General features: G+C 39.2%; 1 protein-coding gene across 1 annotated transcript in view; it reads right to left on the bottom strand.

Annotated features, from left to right (window-relative positions):
* LOC124254587 (sialin-like) overlaps nt 1-14,096 on the bottom strand; it is a 38,459-nt gene extending 24,363 nt beyond the window's left edge. The window contains exon 1 of the mRNA XM_046688423.1: nt 13,897-14,096. The gene's annotated coding sequence lies outside the window, so the exon portion shown is untranslated. The remainder of the gene's footprint in view (nt 1-13,896) is intronic.
* Between the last annotated feature and the right edge of the window lie 564 nt (nt 14,097-14,660).

Below are 14,660 nucleotides of genomic sequence, written 5' to 3'. Positions count from 1 at the left end.
ACAATTTGAGTAATTTGTCCTAGTCTGTGGTGCAATGTCCTACCTGTACCTGGTATGTGACGTCAACTCACCAATCGTTAATTGGCCAGTAGCGTTCATTCTCGGGATGGGACGTGTACCATGTGGGATCATGTACCTTTTGGCTGTGATGGACGTACGATATGTATATAACTATATAACTGACAGTAGAGCTCTATGATTTTCTGCTAAAAGACTTGTCATGGCAATCAAATATTGGGTAACAGTTATTTCGAGACTATTACCCCATCGCATTGTCAGAATTACTACGTTGCACGGTTATAATCTGTAACCAAGACGGACAAAGGACTCGCCTAACCGTGTTGTACTCGCACAATGGAGCAGTTAGTTTAATGCCTACAGAGTCACATACTGCAACATAAAACCCACAAAGTCAACAGTGCTTATCTACTTATCTCTTTAAATGCGACTTCTGAGGTATATGTTTGGATAGCATTTCCGGAGTCGTTTATGGCGTGAACGTTCGGTGACAATGATATCAACATGCAATGTATATGCTTTACGAAAGCACTATAACATGTTGAAGAAAGATGATGACGAGAGCTTGTCACTTTTAAGTGTCACACTTTAATGTCAGAAATATTACCAATTCCTTCCATATTGAAAAAGCAGCGATAACCTTTCCAGTTTATTGTTGATCAATATCCCTGAAGCTCCAACCTTTGATTTGTATTTCTGAGATACACACGAGCATGTTCTTTCTACGAAGTTTTCAAACTCTTGCTCAAGCGTTGTTGTGTGTGTGTGTGTGTGTGTGTGTCATTCAGGCTATTAGAAATCTGTCAAAAGGTTTCATGAAAAGTGATTCATAAACTCATGCTTACGCTCGTGTGATATGGTCGGAATCAATCTGATTCATCATGCATCAGATCAACAGAGCATGACCGCAGTTTCCTGGTGACAGAGCGTTCTTTTCATTGTAACTCTTGTTTTCTCGAATGGATGAAAGTGTGCAATAAATGATAATTAACCCTTGACATCCCAATATATTAATTTGAAATGTAACAATTGATAATTTTGGAGTAAAGGCACTATTTGAAGTTTGACATGGAGATAGAATACTCTGGTTCTAAGAGTATGTCATGTTTTCCTACTATGTTTGTTGGAGTCATGTCTGAAATTCTTGAACTGGATCAAGTTCTAGCGTTGGTAACAGAGAGAATGAAGATCATGATTCTGATGATAATGATAATGTTTATAAGGTACAACCGGTCATTAATATGGGCAGACCAAGAATGCATGTAATCCATCAATCCAAACAACAGAAATTCACGTTTCTCAAATTGTTGAAGTTTCGACTCACACGTAAATGAATCAAATCCTGCAGATCATGAAGAGTTTGATTGAGCCCTCAAGATCCCAACAACGTTTTACTTGTCCTAGAGCTAATATATCAAGCTTCTTTTACCGCAGAAACTTGCTGTGTACAACCTTACGGCACATAGTACGATAGGACCTACTGCATACTGTGCAGTTTGGCATGAAACTTGCAGGAAAAGGAACCAATGAAATAACAAGTGCTCTTTGTGCTATTCTTGCTGAACTCAGTCGTGTCTCAGTGCGTCCTCAAGAACAGGATATGAAGAGGATGTCGAACTTTGGCCGACAGTCAAACCTCGTTCCACAAAAGCATGAACTGCCCAAGGACAAAGCTGCAGACCTCAGATCTATGTTGAAATTCATAACCTCAACAGATCTCATAAGATAAACTCATTCAAGAACATGTTTGATGTTCATGCTTTAGGGACATGTCTGATATGTCTTGTAACTCAATGGTAAAGTCTTTTAAACCTGTTTCAAGTTTGGAAGTTGTTTAAGAGATTGGGTTTTTTGATACCACAAAACTGATTGTCTTTGATTAAACAATACAACAGTGATCCATGACATCAATTTGTGTCTGATGTGTTTAGTGAGTTTATTGTTCTAGTTCCATACGGCAAAGTACTTTATACCTGTTCCAAGTTTTTGAAACTTTTAAAGGGATTATTTGATGTTCATTTTATTAGGGATATGCTCTTATAATAAACACATGGCTACATCCAATTAATCAATTAGATGATAATCAGCACATCCAGTCTGAATTATACATTACAATCTAAGTTTGATTCTCAATATCAATATTATAAATTTCCTGTACTAGTTCTTGTTCATAATTGTTTGACGATTGCCAAATGTTCTCTGTTCACCGAGTTCTTATATATTCCCATATGTTTAAAAGAAATCACCATAAAATATCAATGACCAGCATACTTTTGGTTTGAAATAGCAAAACTACATGTCGGTTTCAAGCCTATGCACTCATGCATGGAAATCAGAAAAATAGCATTACTGAAAGTGTTGTTTTGAAAATAAAGGTATTTTTCCTAACAATCATTTGTCTTATTTCTGTTTTTGAAGAGGAAAATTCAAAATAAGTGAAACTGATAGCTAGTCTTTTAAATATATGTGTTTCAATTGCTGTCCACTTAGCTGGCCGCTAGTAACTCCGGATCACCTAAATATTCAGTACTGAAAGAATCCAGGTCAAAATCGATCCTTTTGTCCTACGATGCACTATTTTTTGTCCGGCTACCGTCATCCCAGACCGCTGCCACATGCCGGAGTGTTGAAACGTGGGCGTTAAACAACAAACAAACTCAGATATATCGATGATCTGATATTGCTCAGTAATGGTCAAATAGCCAATGTCCTTCCACCTATATACCAACATGGACAAGAAATGAAGGAAACTTAATGAAACAACACCAACAACCGCTTTACATGTTTGAATCATCGGCCCTTTGGCGGGATATGGTTTTAACAGGAAATTTATACATGTGTAAGTTACCTCAAGAACCCGGGACATAAGAAAGACCAAAAACTGGCAACAAGGATGGCTTCACCTCTACAGGAGTCAACTTTCCCTTTATGTTACGCAATATTTCTGCAGTGTTTTAGATACGATCGAGAATGCTCTTTCAAAGAGCGTCATATGCCGCGTGTTCAAAATTTGTTAATTCAGGGTTGTAAGATGAAGTGCCCAGCATACTCATTATTACAAATCGCTCAACCAACATCAGCTGCATCAGCGTCAAAAGAACGTAAATGCCCATCGAAGATGACTGGTTCAGGTGAGCGTGTTGACAGCGTTCAGTCAGTGTTTGTTGAGCATGTCTACCACACTCCTCCTGCATGTACTGTTCTCTTCCTGTATCTACAAATGGCTTCGTCCTGTTTACCGTGAGCTACTGTGATGGTGTGGCGGTTTGTCCACCATGTCCAGTCGCGCCGGACATGTCCGGTAATGACAACAGCCATTCTTGACGTTTGCAGTCATTGCGTTAAGGTCCTAACCTTATGTCATTTTGATCCACCTGCATGTCCCGTGTTTATTCCTTGAGACATCTAGAAGCATTCCTTGCAAAGCAACTGAAATATAGACTGTATTGTATTTTTGAATGTTGCTTTATTATACTTTATTTGTCTTTGTAAAGGTACTATTTAAAACTTGAATAGGCATGCCCCTACTGATAAGCAGATATTGAAATGTCCCTATCAGTTTTCACTTCATGAGAGGTATTAGTATATTGTGATGGCATTATTTTTAACAAAGTTCCTGAGATTCTATTTGACAAGAGCCTGATTAAAAATAGGTTGTTTGATCCACACAACTGATATTTTACGGTAATAGGTAGTCTCTCACCTAGACTCACCATGTGTCTGTCAATTATATATATATATATATATATATATATGTGTGTGTGTGTGTGTGTGTGTGTGTGTGTGTGTGTGTGCGCGCGCGTGCGTGCGTGATTCAATAATCCAACCAGACGCTAACACCTGTATCTGCATCCACCACTGTATCCATCCTCAACACCATGAATCACCATTCACCACGCATGTAGTGTATTATACACTACTGTATGTTTACACTCGGGTCAAGGTAGTGGTTGCAACTCGGGTCAAGCTATAAAGTGGTTGCAACTCGCGTCAAGCTAGTGGTTGCAACTCGGGTCAAGCTAGTGGTTGCAACTCGGGTCAAGCTAGTGGCTGCAACTTTTTTGTATAAGTTGTAAAATCTTCGTTTTAGTTTGAAATATTTACAACGGAATGTTTTACAAAGTTTCTTAGCAGTATGGAAAAACACACCAGGCCGTTGAAATGTCATTATTACGTTCTTAAACGTTCGATACATTCTATTACACATGGCACACTTTTCATTCAATTTGTCAATATGGAAATCCACTTGCCACTTAATGTCAATGATTTGCACGTGCAAGTTGCTCTATCCATGGACAGTGGAGGACAATACACATGCATTCATGCTTTTTCACTGTCGTTCTCTGCCCAGGTACCTGTTTGAAGTAGCAGCTTAAAATGAGACGTTTTTTGACACTTGCTAAAAGGGGTCAGGCTATAGGCCTTTTGGAATCTGGTCAAACTTAGCTGCAGGTTGTTGTCCGCTCCAATGTGAGTCAGAGTGCTATTGGTAGACTGTTGCAGAGATTTCAAGCCAATGGGTCCGTGGAATATGCACGTCGACCAGGTCGCCCCAGAGTCATAACAGACCGAAATCATAGGCACATTATTAACACTGCGTTACGTAACAGATTCCTTAACGCAGCAGATCTTCAGACGCTTCAATGTTAATAATGTAAGGATATCCAGGAGCGCCGTTCCTGGGCGTTTAGGGGCAGCCGGACCTTCAGTTCGTCCACCGCTAAGCACCACGTCAAAGCCGGATAGTAAACCATTGAAATAAACGTAAATACAGTAGGAAATACATGCCATGACCGGATTTACGTATGTTTTCAGATATTTCCTAACTTCGGGCATATATTTCATATGAATCTATACCTTTGAAACATATGCTCATCGTACATTTTCGTATGCACAAGCACCTCGTTCATGTATGCCCTGACCGGATTGTCAGGGATTTCCAAACATGAATTGCAAAACAGATACCCCGGTAAATACATGATCATACAGTATTTCCAATGCATTCCTTTGAATTTCAATGGGTGCTGAAATTTCCGATTTCGTTCTAAGTTTACTCGGGTTGGAAACATGTGAATTTACTTAGGTGGGGAAACACATGTAAATTTTCAAATTTTCAAATATTTACACACCTTAGATATTTATGTATCATACCGGATTTCATGGGTATGTATATGAACGGTTCATACACCTTCATGTTACCTGTGCTCAAGCAAGATGATCATATGTTTCCATCATGTGAATTACTTGGTTCATGTAATTTCATTTTCACACATTTTAGTACGTTTGAAATCAACGTTCACATGACCTCAATATTCTTATCACCAAAAGGGCCTGACAAAGAAAGCAGTATTACGCAAGCTAACACGCCTTATTAAGTTGCACTCGCTCTTGCTACCAGTATCAGTTACGCCTTGTCTGTGGTGTTGGCAAATCTTGTGAGGTGCATGTTTCGAGGGATTAAAAGGTTCAGTGGTGAACAAAGGGCGATGCCCCTTTGTCCTCGCAAGTGTCCCTAGCTGTCCCAATAGAATAGCACTTTGTCTCTCTTGGATCACAGCCAAATACACCACACGTACCAACTCGTAATTTCTTAAGTCTGTTCAGCTCGCGCATCACTACTGTAACGTTCTTTTGACAGTACATAATTGGAATATTATTGCACTGCATGTGACCTTCCTTAATAGTCTCACAGTGCCTGAAAAATGTTATTTCTCCATTCGCTCAGCCTTTGCTGTAATAACGCCATACATAAACTTTAAAGTTGTCCACATTTGTTTCACTAACGCAAAAGTATACGATAACAAACAATGCCATATCAAATTATATATTCTGTGAGACATGAAATGAAAAATTGTTTTTATCGTGTAGCGATTATGACCGGATAGCACAGGCGGGTGCGTTCTCTGAGTATATCATAGGCATGTTGGATCTCCGTGCCTTTTGTGAAATTCGTCTATATTGTCCTGTTTAAATTGACGATCCATAACTCAGATTGCGAGTAAATATCACGTAAGTAATTGTGATGTCGCATTGCTGTAAATTTCCCTGTCGGAGAAGTCATTCTCACAAGATATATATTCCCTTGTTTGGAGAAGGTCTATGGCTATTACGCCCCAGCGTTGCTAAACATCTTGTAGGCCTTTAGTCTGACACAGACGCAGACCTCGCATGTTCAAGTTCAGATCTGACAGGGGCTGAAAATATCATTCCGACATGAATACAATATCTCAGTGTTTTCCTAAGTAAGTGGAGTGCTTTCTACAACATTGGAAATAACTGTATCGTTGTCCTTCTGATATTCCCCCGAACGGAAGATCTACCCATTTAGGGTACAATGTGTAAGTTACAGAATTGTAGGGAATAGTCTTAAGACTTTTCTACTTTGACCAGGATTCTTCGAACTTGTAACAGTCTTTTGAGAAGATCAAAAGAGAAAAGGGTAGTGCGCGATGTATCTGACGGACGTATATGGAGAACGTTCGAAGAACTTTATAAATACAATAATAGAAATACCGGTTATGTTTAAAACGTACCCTCAATCTGATAGCCAGAGGGATTATTGTGAAAGATCGCAGTATGTATCATCATAAACGGGCCAAGATAAAAGTACATGTCATTCATCCCCAGATTATATCCATTTTATAGACACGGGACATCGTTGTTACAGGTAGGACAAACACTTTCTTCTAAAGGTATCTGCCGGTTTCACGCTACATACATGTGTTCAGATTATCGAGAAAACTAGCGACGCAAGTTCTCCTCCATCACACCAGAGACCATATAATCTATCATATGGCCTTTGATCACACATATAATTGTATAAATACCCAGTGATTACTGATAGCGATGAAGCAACTTATAAAACTTTACGGCCGACAGTATCATCTGCATTACTCTCTTACATAAGGTGAAATATCACAGGGTTGTCATGGTAACGATAATTTGGCATACTATTTATTGTGTTATTCTTTAATCTGCGATTAGAATTTAAATCAGTTTTGACGTGAGCATGTTAAGAAAAGAGAAGCTGTAAAACGAAATGTATTGTGATCGAACCTATAGGCCTTTGTAAAGCGAGTTTCAAACCATAAAAACTGTTATCATAATAAATATCTGCTAATCTGTGGCACGATTCCGACCATATCATGGGCATGTATTTGTGAATCATAATCAAATAGTGATGTTACAAGGCGTCCATGCCGCGTCAACAACACATGCAAACAGGGGCGTAGCTACCATTATAAAAAACAGCTCGAGATTACACATGATCTTTGCTAAAAAATAATTTTTCTTCTAATTCTTGCCAAAAATACCTACAAACACGTTCCATTTAAAAAGTGGAAATCCCTCTATGAATCATATTGACTACAGTATTCTTTGATTAAAGCATTACCATGTACAGTAAACAGGTTATTCTTCATATCATAACTTTCAGTGATGATTGTTTTTCCATCGACATGTATGAGGATGTTTTGTTACAGTCATGATTATATGTGAATCATCACTGAAATGCAGTTGTTTATTTTTCATTTGTTTATCATTTATTTTAGAAAAACACCAAATACTCGATGTATGGTATTGTATCAATGCAGCAGACATGTGTAAACTATGTCCAAACATATTTGTATATGAGGAAATCACATTTCAATTTCCATGGTGGTAAGACTTCCGTCCGTATCCCCCCTAAATTTTAACGATGAGGAAAACTTTCTTTGAGTGGCATTTTTAGAAGTAGAATATGTCTTTCAGTGTGTTCAGATACAATTAACAAAACACGTTAAAACTCATCCTTATCAGATGAGGAATATATATTCAGGTGATATGATTTGACTTGAATGAAATTTAAGGGGGTATACAGGCGGAAGTCTTTCCACAATATTTTGAAGCTATTGAAATCATCAAACGTCAAACGATAACTCTTCAGGTCTCATAAAAGATGAAAGTTGGGCAAGCCCTCAATACCACCTAAATATAAGGGCTTTGCAGCCCATAGGGCTTAGACACGAAACAATTGGCTTGCTGCGCGCCTGGCAAACGCACGAGAATTGCAATACGGGCCTCTAAACCACTGATTCTCCGTGACCTGGAGACACATGTGATTGAGCGTATGTAGGGACATAGTCTGTCATACAGACCCTGAAGCAAATATATCCAAGCCCACGCAAGTCTAGAAAATGTGGCAAGTCTAGATTTCCACAGCTTCAGGAGAAAGTCTCAGGGCTCCTTTTCATTATATTATATTTTTTTTTACTATGAACTTTTTTTCTGTAAAATATGTTCACATCAGAGACTAGTTGTTAATCTAGTTCTGACGGGTAGAAGACAAAAGACAAAATGGATACTAGTGCTGTTACATTTTTTAATTATATATAAACATTCGTCCTTGTCTCGGGATAAATGTATATTTTTTTTCCACCAAATGTACATTCGGAGGATATCGAAATCTAGGTTAAGCTATTTGAATCATATTTACAATTAAAAGACCCAAACAATGGGTTTCCTGTCCAAATATTTGGTTTTCCATATCTTGTCCCAGCCTGTATCACAGTCACAGAACGATAGTTTTTCCCCTTCCGTCTCCAGGAAAACTCACTGCAGAGTTCGGGTTACAGCGTGCCATACCAAACACCCACAGCTGGCGGGACAAACATCTCCAGTAACATTTACATCTGCCAAAGCTTAATTCGCAAGTGGTGAGGCAATAAACTAATGAGGCTAAGGGTCCTGTGCCATGTTTGTGAAATATCTATGATGCCTTATATGACGTCTATCATCTCAGCAAGTCCAGCTATGTATGGCGTTAAGTCGCTGCTTGAAGAAAGGCTCCTTTAGAATTTTATTTGGTAAATATTAGTATTTTCATCATATTGGAAAATACATAGACTAACGCTTAGTGTCTGAATATATATATTTTTTGATGGTAACAAACAAACCCATTTATAATGAAAAGGAGCCCTATGGAGACACGAGATTCAGTCCGGCCAGCCATGGCAGTTAGATATGTTTACTTTGTAACCCGACCTCCAAAGTTAGTTAGGTTTCTTGCAGATGTTAACAGACCCTGGACCTGAGGAGATCTAGTCTTGCTTCATTTAAGGCTTTAGCATTGCAGAGAGGGATTGATAGTGGGGAAAATAATGTGGTTCAGGGACTGTGAGACAGACTAAGCAGTAGGGAAAATAATGTGGTTCAGCAGAGACCATGTATTATATATATATACATAATATATATTTTGTCACCATATATCCTTCAGTTTTTATGTTAGTGACATGATCTGTACAAAGATAATTTAAAAGAGGAATATATATAATGATTGTTTGCAATCTTTATCCAATTTAGTTTTCTATTTATCTAGTAATTTTCAGTTTCTATTTCCTGGAAATTCTGTACGAAGGTACTTTTAACAGGTTCACCCAATAACAGTAAAGCATACATATAATACGTTTCGGTACTTTGATAGATTAATAAGTACACATTATATTCCATGATATTGAGATACCAAAATGATTAACATAATTATATAATATATAACAAATTGGACAGCAAAAAAGAAAACGCATGAACAACATAAATGCTGTCAGGTAGTAAGCTTTCAATAATTATCAAAACTGCTTAGTTATATGAGCTAATCGCAATCACTACAATTTTCTATAGTTTACCCAACAGATGGAAACAAAATAGGTCTATGATGAAAATTATAAGCTAATTGCAATCACTACAATTTTATGTAGTCTACCCAAGAGATGGAAACAGTCTACGATATATTCCGTCGGGTAACTGAAATTTGAGGAAACGTCTGTATGGGATAATACCTGTATTCCGAATCAAAAAGAGGTCATACCAAGTATGTGCATGTTCACAAATTTACCACAGAAATTTACGCCGGGAATCATTTATACATTGTAATCATCTTTTATGAAAGTATGGATAATGGAATTTGTTCAGTTATGATCAGTCCGATAACTCATACAAGTGAGCACTAAAATTAGGGACCTACCGGTTCATGTCTGTGTGAACACATCTGTCTGTGTTTTATTGTAATTAGCAGTGTCTCCTTGTATAGCATATACAAGAAGTGTACCTAAGGTCAGGTATTTAAACTGTTATGTAATTTCCATTACAAAAAAGTATAAACGATATTACCTACTGGTCAGAAAGACTTATCAGTACCCCAACACCGACCCACCGCCACAACCCCACCCTAGGCCTACCCCATGCCTCACCCGCTCCCTCGCACACACACACACTCCCTAACATACATATCGCTCTGGCCCATAGACCCGATATTTGAACGTTTTAAACAGATATCATGTGTATGTCAAGAAAGACACGCACGTTAATAGTGGTGTTCAGTCATGGGTATCACTTCACCATGTGTTTCTAATTATCTCATTACATTATGGCGTGGTCGGACGCGCTAACGAACCCTATGTGAGAGTTATATTACAGAACCATTGAAATACATGTTAATGTAGTGTCAATCTTGTAACACTCTATTTACCCATTACCAACCATTTACGCATATACTAAATATATGACAAACCTAACCCTGGTCATACGAGATTTCAAAGGTATTGAAATGCATGTCCTACAATCACAGCATTTACATATGTTACACACGTTAGGAAACACATGCAAACAATGGCCAGATTTACAAACCTGTGAAATACATGTAAATGAAGAGTTGAATGTTCGTTTATTTTAACACCCCTTTAAACGTGTGTAAATCTGACGGCCAGATGATACGTAGATTTCAAACGTTGTTCATATGGCCGCCGTATGAAACGAGTATTTCCTTACGTTAGTATATTTGGGTAACACAGTCATTTTGTGTAGTGAAAATTGCGTCGCTAAGGTACACAACTTTATCGTCATTGTGATCGGAAAGTAAGGTTATCTGTAGTAGCTGGAATATGCCCGTGAAGGTCCGGGTTAGAATATTGATCTTCAGCAACCCACGCTTGTCTTAAGAGGGGACTAACGGGATTGGGTGGTCAGGCTCGCTGACTTGGTTGACACATGTCATCGGTTCCCAATTGCGCAGATAGATGCGCATGCTGTTGATCACTGGATTGTCTGGTCCAGACTCGATTATTTACAGACCGCCGCCATATAGCTAGAATATTGCTGAGTGCGGCGTAAAATTAAACTCACTCACTCACTCACTCACTAGCTTGAATAAGTATAAATACGAACAACAGCACTGGTCAATCATACACCATTCAGTGGGTGGCTATTAAAGTGTGTTTATTCATACAGAGCTTAAGTTAGTGGGTGGGTTGGTTGTGTGGAGTGGTACCCACCTTCACCTAGTCTATCCCTCTCTCGTGGTCAACAGTCTTTGAATTAGACCTTTTGCATTTTCAAGCCTATTCGGTTAGCCAATTAAACTGCAGCAAGAATGGTCTTGTTTCAGTATGGGATATTACAAATTCACCGAACGCGCAAAGTACTGAGGATCCGGGTAGCTCAAAAGGTAACGTCTCTACTTGAACATGAACATGAACAACCCAGCATTTTACAATGCCCTTTAAATGCTGTTAAAGCCACATTGACAGCTATTTCGGCCTTTCGAGCATTAACAATCAGTTAGAAGTATCACGTTCAACGGTTTAACCTTACAAACATCGCTCAACAAACAAACATCGCTACATGAACGTCCTACCAACAAGCGTCACAATGTCCACAACACAACTGACTAACCCATATTTTTTTTTACGTCCAACATCGGCTAATACAGTAGGCACTGGACATCATTGTGCTCCTTGGTTGTTGCCCGGATCAACTGCCAGTAGAACTTCACATACACTCCGACTTTGAGCCTTAAATTATTAGCATTACTCCTGTACACGTGGGATGTACAAGTACATAATGTAACACATCTTACAAAGTATTACATGCCTTGTACCTGTTATATGTCAGGTTTTCCTCTGATGTAAAGTTGACAGTCGTCATGTAACGAAATACTATCCGAAGCGTCCATATAAGCATTTATTGAAACAATTTCTTATAATTCCAACTGACCACTAATAGTACGTGCATACGTAAATAGTGTCAAAGCATAGATGTGGCCGACTGGGGAATTAGCTCATAATTATACGTATAATATAGTTGACAAAGACGAAGGATAGGTTGAGTTCAAACTTCTTTAGTTGGTTTCACAAGACATGGCAAACCAGTATACAAGTAAGAGGTGACCGGAGTACCTGCTCAACTCCAGGGCGTTTCCTACGAGTGGCATTATCCTGCTCGCAGTCGTCCCTACACAGACAGTCAGAATACCGGACTCCTTGACGATATAGATGTGAGCATATACATACAGTTTTTGACAACAACGGAAGGCGAAGACTGAACAATGGACAGATAGAGAAACAATAGCACTTCCTTGACCAGTTGATGCGATGGTAGACACGGCCAAGGGGTGTGACCAATTAAGGCTATAAATGTCATATACAATCATTAATGACAGTGACAGAGTGGTACAGGGTGGCTGACAAGACAATGTACACTGCGGAAGTGATAAGGATTAAGATTGCAGATTGAATGATTACAATTAAGTCACACATGGCTTGGCAACATAGTTTTTGGTCTTTAGAAATATTTGGACGATGGCTGTCCTGAATTTTATTACCCACGTGGTCAACGTATGGGTAGTTGCATACTAATCTCGTACGTCACACGTGTGTCGTATCGCGTTGACCTGTGTCGTAACGACTTGACCTCAGATTCTAACGATTTGATTGGATAACCGATGACCCATCAATTAGGTCACATTCTGACGTAACTATTTTTTCATTCATAACAAACACGTGAATCCATTCATTCTACAACTTAAATGCATTGTGGGAATGTAAGCATCGAGAACGTTGCCGTGTCGCTGTTTAATTGTGAGCCGAACTGAGACATTATGCCCGTCGAAAAACGTAAACGCAATGTTTCCACCAGTGATGTTAGCCGAACGAAGCAACTGCAAACCAAGAAACGGGGTGCTACGGAGTAGTTTACTGTAGGAGGTTGTACGAGGCGATGACAACTGACATGCATCGTGACGTCGGTTACCAAGGCAGTGACGTCATTACAGTGACGTCATGCAAATATTGTACTACAGTGCAAAACTCTTCCGCAACCTCTTTATGAAACCGGTTTCGGTTTGAAACCAAAATATTAACAAAAATACGCTATTTTGTCAATTTAATGCATGTAAGACGTGGGTTATAAATAAAATACCACACTCGGTCTCATTACATACGAATTATACGAAACTCGTGACCTTCCCATGTTATCTGACCTCGCTTTCGCTCGGTCAGATACCATAGGAAGGACACTCGTTTCGTATAATTCGTATGTAATGAGACCTCGTGTAGTATTCTCTATATACGCTATAACAATAGTACGTATACAATAATTAGGTATCCCTTTCACATTTTGAGAAGTATGCGCCGTGAGACAGATAACACCACTCAAACAAACCATACGTCCATTTTCCGCCGAAAATCAGGCATACTTAAAGATGATATGGACAAGAATTGCTCGAAAAGACACCACCTGTTTCATAACCATTCTGGCATCTAGGAAAACACAAAGATTTAAAGTGGAATACACCACAACTAAGATTAATTCAAGATAAGTTTGAAGTATGTTTATATTAAGTTTGAATCGCATATTGGTACACTGCGTGTATGTTGTATGTCAAGCCATTTCTTGATGTTCCCAGCCGTAATAGTCTTGGACAATTTTTCAAAAGCCGAGAAAACCCACAATCATTCAGTTTTGTTCTGAGTACTTCAAATTCTCTGAAAATACGGTAGAACGTATATGAACCGTTTCAGAAAGATTAATAAAGTAAGTTATAAGGGGAAACTATAAATAGAATCATACCTTTTCCTGCAAACGCCTGCCGATGGTTTTCAATGGGCGACTCCTCCAACATGCACTCTGAGTGATTCGCCTTGATAAGCCCTCCCTTCTCCTCCACCTCCTCCTCCTCTTCATCATCATCATCATCATCATCATCATCATGATAGATAGTATATTTGTCTCAGCATCAGGTAAATATGTCTCACTACCCGCAGTCCCTGTCGTCCCTTCCACCGTCAGTCTCCGACACCCCCCTTCCTCCCCCTCAAGCAGCTCCGTGGCAACTCCCCCCTCATCACCCCCCTCGTCACTCCCATCCAATGAATGCTTGTCTGGCATTGTTTCCCTGTAAACACCGTCTTGCTGTATACCGGAACATCAACAGTGACTTGGCGTCAGTTCTTCAGTGTGATGCACGAACGAGGGCTCCATGTGATATCACTGTCACTTTTCAAGACACCAATTTTGGTTGAACTGCTCTCACCTGTGCGTTTCCCGTTTTGAGAACCCTCCACAAAGTTAGTCTGTAATGAACATACGTCCTACAGACCCATCGTGTCGGGCCCACAGATACCGTTAAACCAAGGAAAGAGGGACTGACATGACCAGAATGTGAGTGTGCGTTAGTATACACACAGCTCAACCAGCCTAGGGCGACATGGCAGCCCGTCAAGTCCTCCACACACTCTGTGTATCACATGTACTATTATATCACTGTTCGGCGTTCGTGATCAGCCTGGGAGAAGACTGGTATGAATTTATGACATAACATGCTAGTCTGCTTA

The sequence above is a fragment of the Haliotis rubra genome, unplaced genomic scaffold, assembly GCF_003918875.1.
Source record: "Haliotis rubra isolate DU_JTF1 unplaced genomic scaffold, ASM391887v1 Scf115, whole genome shotgun sequence".
NCBI classification, from domain to species: Eukaryota; Metazoa; Mollusca; class Gastropoda; order Lepetellida; family Haliotidae; genus Haliotis; species Haliotis rubra.
The sequence above is the reverse complement of the archived record's forward strand: the minus strand, read 5'-3'. Positions and strand labels throughout refer to the sequence as shown.